Consider the following 15790-nt stretch of genomic DNA (forward strand, 5'->3'; position numbering starts at 1 on the left):
ATATATTATATTAAATATATATTAAATATATATTAAATATATATTAAATATATGATCTGTAGAGCAGATCATTTAATACTCATAGCCATGGTAGTTATTGAAAAGCCTTAGGATAATTCAAAAAAGAACAGGAGAATTTATTTGGGCATTAGGAGGAAAAAAATTATTATCAGGAACCCATGGAATCAATTTTTACAATAGTCAATAAACTGAAACAGAAGGATCAGTCCCTCAGAGCAGACAAGGCAAGAGCTCAAGAAAGTTTTCAGAAAAAATAAAATACATAGAACACTCTTGGAGACAGCACTCTGGCTACTTGACAAGGCTGTATGTCAGAGTAGGATAAATGTAACCGATGAAGACAGCCTGAGAAGAACATAAGGATTTTCCTGGAGAGGCAAGATGTTGGAAAGAATGCTTAACCAAAAATTGAGAGCAAATGGTATCAAGTTGGGATACCTGAAGAATTCAGCCTAATCCTTGAGAAACACAGGGAAAGGTCTACCTGGGAAAAAAAGATTATTCATGCACCTCAATCAAATGGAATTATTTCTCCAGGTCCAAAACTGCACCTAAAGAAGCTCCAATGGTAGATTAACATACCCTGCCCTGATATTGGCTACACTTGATTGTCTTTGTTAGCAGTGCCCGGTTTTCACACGGTTGGAACAGATTGTATCCAACCTGTTGACTAATGCTTTCAAACACAAAAGTCATATACCTTTCAGAGAGCACAAATTTAGACTCAATTCCAACTCCATACATCTCAGAATGTAGTAGGTATGTTTTTGCTAATGGTTAGACACATCCTCCTCCCCAAACATCATACTGATAGCTATTTGCATGGAAAAAGGACAAATAAAAATAAACAGGCTAAATTTTTCAGCAACTGTTGGAATGGTAAGGATAAAAATAGTGAACAGAGAAGAAGTTTGAAAACATCAAATGAGGTAATGAATTTATTAAAGTGAGCAGTACATGGGTACAGCACTTCACAATTAAGGCATGTCCTCTTGCTAGCCAGACTATTTTTGGCATTTTTTAAGGTGATGAGCAATAGGTATGAAACATGTCATGTACCTAGAAGGCCCTGCAAGTAATCTGTAGTGCTAAGAAGCCCTCTTAAAAGTGTGTGATTTCTTGATTATGACTTTTTTTTACCTGTTCAACTGTAACAGTTTAGTAAACTACAGCAATAATCCAGCAAACATTTTGCAGGTGACAGGCTCAAAGGCATGAGGCATCTTAGCAATGAAGTTTTATCTGAAAATACTCACATTAAAGTGAATTTCAGGGTTATTAATACCCCAAGAGTCAGAAATTGTGTTACCATAAAATAGTAATGCGATCTTGGTACCAGGGGACAAACTCACTGATGGAAATGTAAATTCACTGTAACTCAAATTCAAGCCTCAGTCTGCTGAGCCAAGTAGTGGTGCTAAATTTTTCATTAAAACTGTTCTGATTGAAAGTGTCTGCTTATTCCACAGTTGGCAATTTAACACTATCCACGTGAACTGAATTTGAATCAATGACACACAGGGAAGGGGATCTATATCGCCTTCTTCTTAATTAAATTGCTATATACAAATCTTAAGTTGTCCCTAGCTATGGCAGAAACTAAAATAAAATAAAATAAAGTGCTAAAATAAAATAAAGTGCAAAGTTCGTATCTATTCTACCCAAACAAAGGTATTGCTTAGGCAATAAATCAATCAAACAATCAATCACCAAGGCAAGCATTAGCATAGTCATCTGTAGTCCACTTGAAGACTTAATGATAAACAGAATTAATTCACGAACAGAAGCCACAAGAAGTTGAGTATTAAAAGACAGAAACAAAGCCAAATCAAACAAAATAAAACCAAACCAAACCAAACCAACCACGCGAGACCCACCCTGGTTTTCAAACAGTATACTAAGTAACGTAGACAGAAATATAAATTAAAACTGTGTTAGTGAATGCTTAACACTGCAGATAGCTGTTTGTACTTTATATAAACTGGCGTAAGGAGTCCTAAGTCTGATTGCTTTCCTCCACAAGGAATATCTCACGAGAGTACTTTAAAGAACAAAACAAAAATTTGCTTAAGCAACTCTAGACTGTACTTCAGGTTTCATACCTCACCTCAGTTCCTCCCTTTGATTGCAACAAAACCAGAAATCAAACCTAAAATTTTTGTTGCATTACTTCTCACAGTGCCTGAACCCACCCCAACATATTTAATTCCTGATAGTACCTCCACATTTTTCCATGTGCCCTCTATATCCAAATTCTGCATGGAATGTTGTGAGATAAAAAGGACAGGATAGCCTCACAAGGAAAGAAATATTACAGTTATTGCAATAGTGCCTCACAGCCACCCAGCACTCACTGGAACATGCAAGGAAGCAAATTACACAGGTCAGAGACTTTTGCCAAAGCGCACTTTGCTTTGCTGCCTCCCCCCTGCCAACTTTTGTCATTGTTCTCATTCCACAGCAAAATATTTGAGCAAGTATTTTAGGCCATGGATTTGTTTCCCAGCTGAAAATTTAATATTTGCTTTTCAATAATTGATTATTTGAGACAATTAGCAACATGGAATTTTTACTTCGAATGAATTACCTTTACTAGTGTAAGAAACTTTTTTACTTTTTATAGCAATGTATTACTTGTTTAATAGTCATGCATACACAAAAAGGGGATTGTACATTTCATAGAGGAGTATTTCCACTTTTGATCTCCACAAGCCCATATCCAGGAGCTTCCCATTTTAAAACTGCATGTGAATAATTCTCCCTTTATTGATACTTTGGTTTAAGTCTGTTATTTAATTTTTTCATTATTTTTCCTTACTCTGTGTTGTGCAAAATTGCCGTGTTTATTCTGGGGTTTTTTTCCATATAATTTATGATTTCTTGGAGCTGTATAATGAAGTCGGTAAATGATCAAAGACAACACAGAGATGATGAAGAGGAAGTATGTGAAGAATAAACAGAAGTAAAGCAGAGTAGCCAAGAATGAGCCATGTGCACTCAGACTCATGTTCTACACTTTTATGTTTTGGATGAAGCAAAAGTAATGCACTTCAAAATACAAACAACTACAAAATTCCCTTGCAAAGACATGCTTTGAACATCACTGTGTACTGCAGGTAATAATCTGAGTTCCATTTAAAACACTGGGGCTCACTTAATGACATTTATATTCTGATTCCCTATTGCTTCATCTCAAAACTAAATTTTTCTCACGTATTTTCACAATAGTGAAACAAGACCATACACAGAAATAACGTTCAAAATTTGCACACTGATTTCTTCCATGTAGGGGCTGTGTTACAGAGTATCAATGAGATAAATAAGGCCACCAGAAACTAACTATCATCGGAATCTCAGAAGTCTAGACCAGAAGGGAGATCTGGAGATCATCTGGTTCCAACTTCTGCTGAAGTCAGGGCTTTATTTAGATTTTCAAGAGCTCTGCTGAGCCAGGTCTCAATTCTCCCAGATTTCATCACTTCTTGTTTTGGTCTACTTCACTGTTCAATTGTTCTCACAAGGAAAAAAAATTTCTTATATCCAGACATGATTTTCCCTGTTGCCTCTTGTCCTGTTATCATGTACCCTGGTGAAGAGAGTATCTCCATCTTCTCTATCACTACCTTGTAGGTATTGGAATTAGGTTCCACCTCAGTGGCCCTCCACTGGACTCTCTCCAGTTGTTCCATGTATATATTCAGCTGGAGGGGACCAAACCTGTGGGTGGTGTTCCAAGAAGTGACAGGTGGAAGAGGATCATCACATCCCTCCCTCTCCTGACTATGCCCTTGCTACTGAAGCACTGGATGGTGAAGGCCCTTGCTGCTGCCAGCCCTAGAGTGGCTCCTGTGCAGCTTGCTGTCCCCCAGAGCCCCAGGAACTGCAGAGCTGTTGCTCAGGCAGACACCGCCCAGCCTGGATTGCTGCTCAGGATTATTCCATCCTACTATATGACTTCACATTTATCTTTGTTAAGCCTTATGAAGGTCCTAAGGTCCTATACTCTGTGCCCTTAGTCTTAATATAAGATTAAATTAATTGGTTTTAGAGGTGGCCAAACTTGCCACCTGGTTCAGAGAAATGAAGGTTGACATTATAGTAAAAGTGCTTCCCTGTTCCTCAAGTATCACAGAAATCTGTCTATCCCTGTTCTTCATGGCAGGTCAGCCAAGTCACAGCAAGCTATGTACAACACTATCATGTCTCAGGCTGAGCACTTCTGAGGTGCTGCTTATTGAAACCTAGGATGTCATAACAGGAACCCTTTGAAGGCATCCAGCATACATACATACATACATGGCACAGTTCAAGCTTTCATCCACAATGGAATGCTAAAAAGGATTTTCCCTGAGAACAAGGAACAAAGTATTTTCCCTGAGCACAGTTAACAAAAACAAGACTTATTTTTTCCCTTTAATATTATAAGATCAGAATAAGAGATCTGCCCTCCATACAGTAAAAGAATGGAAAGTAACTATAGCAAGTCTTCTTTTTTTCCATCCTCTCCCTTGCAGAACAACTTTCCACATGAGTGATGAATAAAACAATAACCATGACCAGGGGGAGCTTTGCTCCACTCCCTGCGTCCCCCTTGCCAACAGATCTCAAGATTGATTCCCTTAATTAGAGAAACTATGGACCTTATCAGTGTATAAATATATTACCAATTTTCAGTTTTTCCCTTTGGAAGGCATAAGGAAGTTTTTTTAACAGAGTGTAGGTAACATGAAGGAATTCATTGCAGCAGGATGCTGAAACTGTTGAAGAGAAGTCTATAAAGTACACAGACACTATCTAAGCCTCTTACCTGGAATATTTTTATTTCAGTGCTGGGAGACAAAGCAATGAAAAATTTCTTATTCTTTCATTCTTCTCTAGCAATTCTTATTTGTCCACTGTCAGAGATAAGGTTCTGAGATGAATGATTGCTTCTCCTAATTATGAGTGGCCTTCTCTATATTTTTATGGTTTCATGCTGTTGATACAAAATTGAAACAAAGAGTTTACAAAGGTGTTCATACTTCCTGTAGTTGATCAAAAGTTGAAGGTCAGATTGGGATTCCCTCAGTATTCATGGAGGTTCCAAACCCACATCAAGAGAAATCCTCTGTTTGTTCACTAAATCTAACAAAGTATTCCTATACAGGTTGAATTCAAACACGGATATCAATTTTCTATTTTAGGACTTGGGAAACAACATAAATAATTCTTTTAATACCATGCGTTTTTGTTCAACTTACTTCAGAAATGGCTTGGAGTAGAAATATGTCAATATTATTACTAGTAAGTGCATCTCTTTCACTCCAGCACACTAACCCTTGCAATTTATACAGAATACCAGAACTCTACCTAAGCTTTAGGTCTTCAGTACTTTGCTAATTTCAGAATCAGGTCCTACAAAAATTGTGCCAGTTCACTGATTATATTGAACTCTTTCAAGATGAGCTCTTTAGTCTGAATTGAAATGATGTATTTGCATAAATTGTCTAGATACTTGTGTAGTACAGAATCCAGGCATTTTTGTCTTTCATACTTGTAACAATTTGCCTTATGAATATGCCAGGAGAGAAATTGATGCCATATTCTAAGAGCTTCCTATTTTATTTTCCTTTTATGATAGATGGAGCTCCATAGGGAGATTATTTTATTTTCAATGTGATATAAGATTAACAAAGGCCTCTCCTTTTCAAGAAAAAAAAAAGAATAGCATTGATTTGAAATTGTGCCTAGTGCAGACAGTGATCATGCTGACATAGGCGCTTCAGAGTTATGAAATAGATTGTAGCCTTAGGATATAATGCTTGATCAAAATTAAATTGATATTCAAATGTTGGATTTCATTGACAGTTGTGGCTCCAAGAATATTCATTAAAATTCCAGTATTATCTTAAAGATTTTCCTAACCATTGTGAGAATTTTTTTGAGCAAAGTAAAATCTGAAAAAAATATGAAGTAGTCACAAAGTCTTTTCATTGCAGAATATCAAGTCTAGCATCATCTTCAGAATCAGTTTTGTCCAGAACAATGCTGTGGAAAATGGTGTCACAGGCTTTACTGAACTCCAGGCAAACAGCACCCACAGCCTTTTCCTCACATGCTAAGGGGGTCACCCTGTCATAGAGGGAGATCAGGTTGGTCAAGCAGGACCTGCTTTTCATAAATAATGCTAACTGAGTCTGATCCCCTGTTTGTCCTGTACGTGCCACGTGATGGCACTCAAGATTATCTGCTACATAACCATCAATTCTCATCCATTCAGGTTCTCCAGTGACACTATAGAAAGAGGGTAAAAATGGAACAATTTTCTCTGCTATGACTTCCCTTTATTCTGTCCTTGCTCATTATAATTCCCCATGTACCACATTTCTCTCTGCAAATAAGTAAGTACTAACTAATCAGTATAATCTGTCTATTTTAAACATGATGACTGTTTAGCTATAAAAGGTTCTGCTTAATTCATATAAACTATAAAAGTAAACTTAAGCCTAAATAAAACCCATGTTTCTGTGCTATACATATATTCTCTTTCTAAATAGGATAATCAATGTCAGATATAAAGGATAATAATAAAGTTTTATAGCTAAAATACTTTTTAAATATTTCATTCTAATCTCCATTTTATAAGGGTTAACATGATCACAGGGATCCTTATTATCTCTCCTTCTTCCATCCTTATTTTATTATTTTACTTTCCTAGTGCACAACCATGTTTTAGGCAAGTAATTTCATGGATTTCTGCACAGATCCTTTTTCCTTAAAGGTACAGTTAATTTAAAACATCCCCTCAAGGTATCTTTGCAGTTACAATTATCCCTTTTACTGTGCATTTGCTTGCACTGACAATACACAGACTCATCTGTCATTCTGCCTCCTAGGCACCTAGGCATCTAACTTTGTTATGCTCCCCCATAGCCTTCTATCTCCAATAGTCACAAATGATTCCATATCATCTAATCACATGAGCTAAATGTTATCAAAACAGTCTGAGGAGGGGAAGAGAAATAGATTTCTTGTCTGACTTTTTTTCCTAAATATAAAATTGGTTAGCATGAAAAAATAAGTATTTTTTTCCCATCACACTTTTGTATTGTAATATAAAACTATAGGTAGCTGAATAAGTCTTTACTTTTTTGGGTCCCGTCCTTTTTGGCATTTTTCCCTAGTTTAGATGTCAGAGCTTCCTGTTCACTTGAGTTTTAGTGGCGGTGAAGTTTCCAGGCACACTGACTTTGTTCCACTGCCATCACCATCATCCTGTGGTGTCAGGGATGCACCAGCTGCATTCTGCACTCCCCTAAACACAGAAAAAGTATCAAGTAAAAAGATAATCAACTGCTTGTTTTCTGTGATAGTTACCAATTTATAGATGGAGAAAACCATCACTTCAGAAACATATGGCAGAGTCAGAAACAGCAAGCATTAATGAGAAAGATAACAGGCTGCATGTGGCTGGTGAAGAGAGCTTTGTTAGCAGTGACAGCCACAGGAGGAAGCACATGTGATTGCTGCTCTTTAATAGCTGGTTTTTACAGCATAAGGTACAGGGACTGGTGTCATACCTCTGTAAGAGTAGCTTGTCACATACACATTAATTTCTCAGAAATAATTACAGATTTTGTTAAGCTGTGGGTATGCCTGCCCACAAAATAAGGTTGATGGTTTGCTCAGATTGTTGTGAGCTGGTATACAGAAAATAAACTGGATCAATTTATTTTGGAAAAAAAACCCAACAACAAGAAACAACAACAAAACCCACAAAAACTCTCAACATTCTAAACACATTCAAACAAATAAGGAAAATTAAGAGAAAGCTCTCAGAAATGCAAGGTAATTTCTATATTTAGGAAAATGCTTAGACATGTAATCACATTTTGTTTTAAAAACAATACAAACAACAGGCACTCTTCCCATGATTGTATGGAAAATAGGGGAATTAAAAAAAAAATCATACCTGTCCAAAATGGTCACAAGCCTTAATGTACAAAATACCTTAGAAGGCTTCTGAATTTTTTAGGTCAATTGAACTTTTATTGATATGGAGCCTCTGCTGAATGGCTATTCAGTCTTTGTTCTTCATCTAATGTTCTTTAGAGGACAAATCTGTGGATGAGATGAAATAAAAGGAGACCTCATATCAAAATCTTTACTTCTGCTACTTTTATTCCAGTACAAAATTACATTGTCCAACAAGTCTTGAGATTGTCTGATGTCTCCATCTTCCTTTTAATTTTTAAACATTTTATGATATCTCGTGTTTTTCAGTTGTTAACAAGCAGCAGGACACTGGGCAGAACTGAATATTTATCATTTCAGGTTTCATTCTGCAGCTGAATCAGAATAAATTTTTAGGCAAAACTGTCTTCCTGAAAAGCTAAAAATCCATTGTTTATTATGCCACTAGGAATACCTTCTCTTTTTCTCAAGAGTTATGACAGTTTGTGTGATTTTTGTTTGTTTGTTTGTTTTTTTCTTCTTCTTACCATGTTCATACATATTTGGGCTTTACTTGATATAAAAGAACATGGACTACATCCAGTATTAAAGATCTCTCTCTTCAGCCAAACAGATGTTCTTCAGGTTGTTATGCAAAAACTTAATAATTTCATTGGAGCCTGGTACAGGGCAAATAAAGCAAGTTTAATGACACTGTTAGTTACATTGGCTTAGGCTGTAATACCACAAATACTCTCCTTCATGGAAAAGGAGAGTAACTACAGATTCTGGAAAAGATCAAAGCATTTTTAGTCCATAAATCACAGCTTACTTACAAGTTTCTTTGCAATAACTATATAGATGTGGAAGGAAAAGTCAATACAAAATTCTTAACTTGTGCAAGAATTAAAATTTACATAATTATATATTCTTTTAAAAAGATTAATCCAGTCAGCACAGTGACTTCTGATTTACTCTATTTCTAGAAGACCTCTTTGCAGTAGAGTGGAGAAGACTTACCTTTTAAAATTTTGGCAGTTAAAGTTACGAGAGAAAACAAGAATCCATATGATTCACTAGTACAGGAAAGCATAGACTAAGAGCATAGAAGTGCATTATAAAGGTGCAGGTTCTTACCCTAAATTCTGCTTGCTGTGTAGGCACTTAAATGTAAAAAAACCTAACAGACTTTGAAGTTTTCAGTGTTTTTACCCTGAAGTATGGTGTTTTATCACAAACAGCTCTTGCTGAAAAGCATAAGGGAGAGAAACAGAAGAAAAATCAGACTAGAACTACAGTTTACCTAATATCATGCATATTTAAAGATGTTTAGTTCGCAAGTATTATGCAAGCTAAAAATTGGAAGAACCATCACCCCCAATGTTAAACAGTGGAAGCAAAAAGTTACCAGATATTCCAAATTTGAGATGTTCAAGGAACACAGTGACTCCAATCACAATTTTGATTCAAGAGGATGCTGACTAGAGTTGGGAAAAGAGAAAGCAACACTGAAATCTCAAATGGGACTATCCAAATAATTATACTTTGAAGTGAAACAAAAGAAAAGTAGTGTTCTCTGTAAACAATATGTTCGGTGGACTGAAGTTTCACTGGCCATACAATACTGTAGAATGAGGTTTTTAAGGAATCCAAGAGGTATGCAATCAATGATTATATGATGACTAACATCAACTAACAGCAATACTAATTGCTGGATAAGGAAAAGCTAAAAAATCAATTAACATAAGACATAGCAGTCTGTTCTCAAATAAAGAAGACACCCCTATACAATTGCTGTAATATACATGAGTAATATGCAAAATTCAAAGCTTTATACAGACCAGAAAACCCTAATTCATGTAGTTCTTTAAGTGAGTTCTTCAGGATTTTATTTTTCCCCAGGACAGCTGTGTGACAACTGTAACATACACAAATGTGTAACATACACAACTGTGTATGTTACAGATGCATAAAATGAAGCCAAGTGCAGACAGACTTCATGGAATAACAGAAGTAACAGAATTTTAACATTTTCTGATGTAGTTGTTGGTATTATGCATTCAAAGTCTTGGAAGTTTCAAAAAAAATAAAAAAGCTTAATCTATTTAAATTTGAATCTATAAAAGGACTTCACAACACAGAGCTGCTCAAAGGATTATGTGTGCTTGTCAGAGAGGACACATACTGAACTCTGCTGGAAGGAATCTAGGGCAAACTGATTGCACTATTAAGGCATTGCCTTATGGTTGAACTTAGAACAGCTGGGACCTTCTGTTCGTGTTACTGCGGCTGCGCCTAAAGGATCATATTGAAGCACACTACATATATTCTGTATTTCTATATTAAGATATTAATTTGATTTTATTTTATTTAGGAAGAAAGCTGACATTTCATGCAGAAGACTATTAATAAGTTCAGATGGTGTCTTACAAGCTATTCAAGTGGGATGCTTATGCTCTGTTTCAATTTAAACTAGAGAATAGATTAAGACAAATTAATTACATCCTCAGAAAGTATTTTCTTTTTGCTGGTGGAAGATTTGCACATCAATATAAATAGCTCATAAAGAAGCTTAGAGTTAATTCAATCATATAAAAAGAACTGTCACATAAACCCAATTTATTTTCTAACTGAAACAATATCCATTTATGGCCTGATTTTCAGAGACACCAATTAACCTAGTGCACCTCAGAAAACCTTGTGCTTGTTTTCTGCTTCCTTCAGGAATGTCATCTTTTTCAGGACTAATTTTTGGTTTTCCTCTGAGCAGTAATTTGACACTACACATCTGAGACAGCAAAGCTGCTGAGGTGGAAGCAACCCAAATAAACTAGAGGAAGTGAAAAAAGATTTAAGGGAAATGAAATTTCTCAACAACTGACATAGTTTGCATGATCAAGATGTCTGGTACTTGCAGGACGACTTTAGTTGCAGAGAGCATACATGACCTACACTTTCTTGTGACACGGTCACTGCAAAAGAACTACAATATTGAAGAACCAATACAGACGGCACAAACAAGACTGTATAATCAATTTAGTTTTCTTAAAAAAAAACACACAAAAAATAAGAATTTTTTACATTTCATTTGTAATGAAAAGTTCGCAAATTATTATTTCACACTAGTTGCATGTATCAATATGCCTTGTGCATTTATGTTAATATTTTTTACTGGATAGGTGTATTGGAATAAGTCTATTATACACAAAATTTGCATTTGCTCTTTCAACAACTTTGTAAAAATAGATTTGCTAAAGCAAAAAGGACATAATCAGAATCACCATCAGAAATACACACAAATTTACCTACGTGCCTTATTCAGCAACAGTAAGACCTCAGGTGGAATTTTCAAAAGTGTAGACCAACTCTAGAAAACAGGAGAAAAGCAGGAAGAGTGATCAGGGACCAATGCAGATCCTGTATCAAAGATTGTTCTCTTTTTTAGATGAATTATCCCATGCAATTCAAAGCTTACGTAAGCCTCTTTTATAATGTTTTTATACATCTAAAGACAGGAAGCAATCAGTTCATGGCCACAGTAGGACAAATTGAGTAGTTAAAAATATTCAGACTAGATATTAGAAATGCTTCAGTCAAGACAGGAGCACTGGCACAGACTCCTTGTGGAGGCTGTGGAATATCCATAAATTCTTAAATACCACACAGATACTTCACAAGTATTGAAAGAGAATTATAAACTAGTGTTGGTAGTGGGTATGGGGGAGTATTAGACAATTTCCTAGGATCCCCTTCAGTCGATGATGAAATATTAGTCCAGTTTATTTTATATTCTGATGGTTGTATATTATATTTAAGTTCAGGAGTAAACTTTAAGGACTAAATATTAAATTACTGAGACTCCTTTGTTTAACACATATTTCCAGTTAACGACTGATTATACAATTAGCAGAATAAATAATGTCATAGACAACAATGAATACATAATAATGCAGCCTAATGAGTTATGGTTTGGGGGTTTTGTTTGTCTGTTTTTATTAAAAAGAGATTTAGCTCTAGATTTTACAGATAATTAATGAGTTTTCTTTTTCCTCTCTAGGATTCCACATTCTATTGACTTCTTCAAGAGTCATTGGAACCACTGTGTTATGGCATGATCCCCTTAATTTGCTCTCCTTTGACTGTTGGGTTGTTGAGTCCTAAAACAATTTCTTATCACTATATAGCACACACTATTTAAATCAAGTTATCAGAACTTTTGCTCTTAATCCAATTTGAATTTTCTTACTTGTCTAAAACCATATATTTAAGGTAGTAAAGGTGGATTTTTTGCTGTTCCAGAGAGTTCTTTGTTTTAAAGGACACCTATCATTTTTTAAATTATTTTCCTCAGCATCAACCCTCACTAGTTCAAAAGGCTAAAGGTTAGTAGGCCACTATGGTGTGAGGTACTTACTGATGAAGTTCATGAGATGCAGCAGGAAATAGCTCTTTCCAAACAGAAGAGACCAGGAAATCTGACTCTGGAATAAGAGAAAAACCATGGTTGCAATACTGAGTGACACTATGGAAGGTCTGTTATCTTCTAGAGGCATCCAGACAGGTCTTGAAATAGTAGTCTGGATTAGGCTTCCCATGCCAGTACAAGTCCTACCATTTACTCTCAACACCTTCTTGCTTAAGGAGTGGAAAGAGGTCTGTGTAACAACTGAAGATGTTAGTGTCAGCTGAACTTCACCATAAAAAAGTATGACCCTGTGCTGCTTTAAGCCATTGAGTTCTTTTGCCTCTAATGCTTCTGTGACAATTTATATCTGTTAAGACTTTCCAAAATCATTTGAATCACAGAATTACACAGCTGTACAGAGAAGATTGAGTAGGCAGTGATGAACATGCTTATGGTTATTGTTTCGTCACATGAAATTCTGCAAAAGCATTTAATGAATAAGTCATAGTGAATTATGTTTAAATTATAGATTGTGACTCACTGATTTTCATTGTTTTATCCTTCCAGTTTTCTTCTATAAGAATATAAGAGACTAGAAAAAGCCCACTCTCTCAGGCCTAGAAAAGAGGAGAAGGGCTACACCCAACCCATCAGAAGGGCTAAGAATGAGGAAGAGATTACCCTAACCAAGGAAAGAAATTAGGAAATATTTTCTTGCATCTTCAGTATGTCACAACTTGGGGGAGCTACATGCTGAAAAATCTGCATACACACTTCCTGAGTAAGTGACAGAACAATCCAGTATATGGCATCACAACATTGAAAGTTGTATTTTTTGGTTGGTCTTGACTGCTTTCATCACTAGTATAAACCAAGCTAAATCAATCATCTCTCTGAAGGAAGAAACAGAATTTTATAGGAATAAAATAAGCTTTTCCAAGACACAGTTGGCACATATGTAACCGTATATAAATTCCTAGCCTGGTTTTTTCCCCTCGAAGTATACAGTCTTCAACATAACTCTTTCCTTTGAACAACACAGCTCATGCCAGGGTCCCAGTAGCCCCAGCTTAGCTTCTAGCACTAATGATACCGAGAACATGCAGAAACTGGGCCTACTACAGAAAGTCCAGATTTGGGTAAAGATATCTCCCATTGCTTGCTGGTGGAAGGTGTTTCCCTCTCTTGACAATGGAGGGGCTTCAGCCCCTTTGCTGCAGTTGGGATGAGGCACGTGCCACCTCTGAGCATCATGCCTTCTATCTTCACTGCACAGCAGCATTCCTGGGCTGAGGCCAAATCCCTGGTTGTGACATGCAAGAAAGAACTGCTTCACAGTTACATTCTCACCATGGCTATGGTCCTCACCGTGGGGAGAACAGCTAAGGAGGGACCCTTTCCCAGTACGTCTGGCCTGTGTCCTGCAACCAGCCTAGGGGACATCAGCCTGCTGAAAAACAGAAAAGAAGCCAGAGACTGTACCTGGCTAGCAGTGCTTGAATTGTAAGGGAAAATTTTAATGCTAATGAGCAAGTTAATCTCAGTTTTAATGACCAAATTTTCTCCAGTGAATAATCATAATCTATATCTGGCATAGACATCTTAGAGCAACAGTAAACAGCCTATCACACAGTCTCTTTTTACGACATGTGGTTCTGTGTTATCAGAAAATAAGAGTATGGGACATCTTGCTAATGGAAAGACCAGCTTCATGGGAGAAAAAATATATTTGTGCATGGAGAACTATCTATATAAGTATTTACATATAGATAATATTTTTAGCTCTATATAGGTGAACAAAAAAGAAAACACACATACATATATATATAGGCCTCTATATAAATTAGATATCAGTAGATATCTAATAGATAGATACACAAATGGATATACTGGATATCTATTTTTCTATATAGATAGAATATATATATATATATATATATATATCTAGATTGAATTATATAATATAGATATGTATTATATATCTATATTGATGTACTTGCCTATGTAAATATTTAAATATCCGACCAAAATTATATGCTGGAATATGCATCTATGTACATGTATATTGATGTATATGTGTGTATATATATAAATAATATATAAAAATATATATATGTATAAAATACATAGTTATAATATAGATTTAGAAAAATTTATCTATATCTGAGATACATCATATTGATTTCGGAAAAAAGGCTTCAGTGAGAAGTGGAACATGTCAAAACACCTATGAAAACTCAATGAAGACAAATGCCTCATACTTTGGATTTGAATAGATTGTTTCATCTCAATGGGAAGCTCGTTCCTAGTATTTAACAAAACATTACGCTTTTTAATTTAAAACTACAGCATGTTCCCATGTACTAGACAATTTTGTGTATTCCTCTTCCAAGATTCGGCTTTACTGAGCATTCTGAAATCAACAGAATCATCTTTGGTGTATGCTGATATTTTTGATGGATATTCATTTAGTGATAATTGTTACCCACAGCTGAAAAAAACCCCAAATCTAAGATATCTGTTAAGCCACAGGAATCTTTCAGCAGTGGAGTTCAGATATAGACCAACCCAACCACCATTGAAAGGATTAAGTGATACAATACTTCAGTTCAGTACTAGAAAATGGGTAGAACTTCTCAGTGTTATAAATAATCTGTTAAATGAGCCTGGAATCTCAACCTACCACTAACTATGTAAGACACACTATGAACTTACAGAAGCACTAAAAGCCTTTGTCTTAAAGGATATCTATAATTTTCTAGTTATTTCCCTCAACTTCGATCCTGAATAGTTGTGGTAGTTTGGCCTAGGCCTTCCTTGGTGACCAGTTTGTAACCAAGGAAGGGTCCAGATTTACCCAGTGTTCCCTGTGATTTTTATGTAAGCCAGACTATAAGAAGAAAGGAGGAGAGGCCTTCGGTCTCTTTCCTTCCGGCGGCTTGGAGGTGCAGGTTCCCTGCTGTTGAGTCTGTCGTGTTGGGGAGCGAGGCCTGGTTGGGCCTTGTCGACCTTGGGAGACGGAGGTTGCTGGCGATTGTTCCAGAGCGACTCTCGGTTGTCCCAAGGAGAGTAGTGAGATATTTCTTTACTAACTCTTTTAGTTGTTAGATATTGGGCTACTAATCGGGATATATATATATTTTATTTTGGTTTTGTTCCTTTTCCCTTCCCCCTTCCCTTTCCCTTGTAAAATTGTATATATATTTCAATTGTATATAACTGTAACATAAGTGTAAATATATTTATATATATATTGCTTTAGGTCTCTCTCTCGTTTTGGTTTTTCTTGGTTGTTTTTTCTCCCTCTTCTCCCTGAGGTTTGGGGGAGGGGAACTTCTTGTGGTAAGGTTTGGAGACATGGCAGGGAGCCAGCTTCAAACCATATCACTCTTATCTGGTGTTTCCGCCCGGTTTATTTTGGTTTTGCCATGA

At 36.1% G+C, this 15790-nt stretch overlaps 1 long non-coding RNA gene across 1 annotated transcript; it reads right to left on the reverse strand.

Annotated features, from left to right (window-relative positions):
- Positions 1-7176: 7176 nt before the first annotated feature.
- LOC108640521 lies at positions 7177-11320 on the reverse strand. The gene is made up of 3 exons (XR_001921231.1): positions 11263-11320; positions 7973-8121; positions 7177-7315 (listed from the first exon to the last, which is right to left on the reverse strand). It is a non-coding gene; the product is annotated as an uncharacterized LOC108640521 (long non-coding RNA).
- Positions 11321-15790: the final 4470 nt, after the last annotated feature.

This window comes from Manacus vitellinus, unplaced genomic scaffold (assembly GCF_001715985.3).
Source record: "Manacus vitellinus isolate BGI_N305 unplaced genomic scaffold, ASM171598v3 scaffold_36_pilon, whole genome shotgun sequence".
Lineage (NCBI taxonomy): Eukaryota > Metazoa > Chordata > Aves > Passeriformes > Pipridae > Manacus > Manacus vitellinus.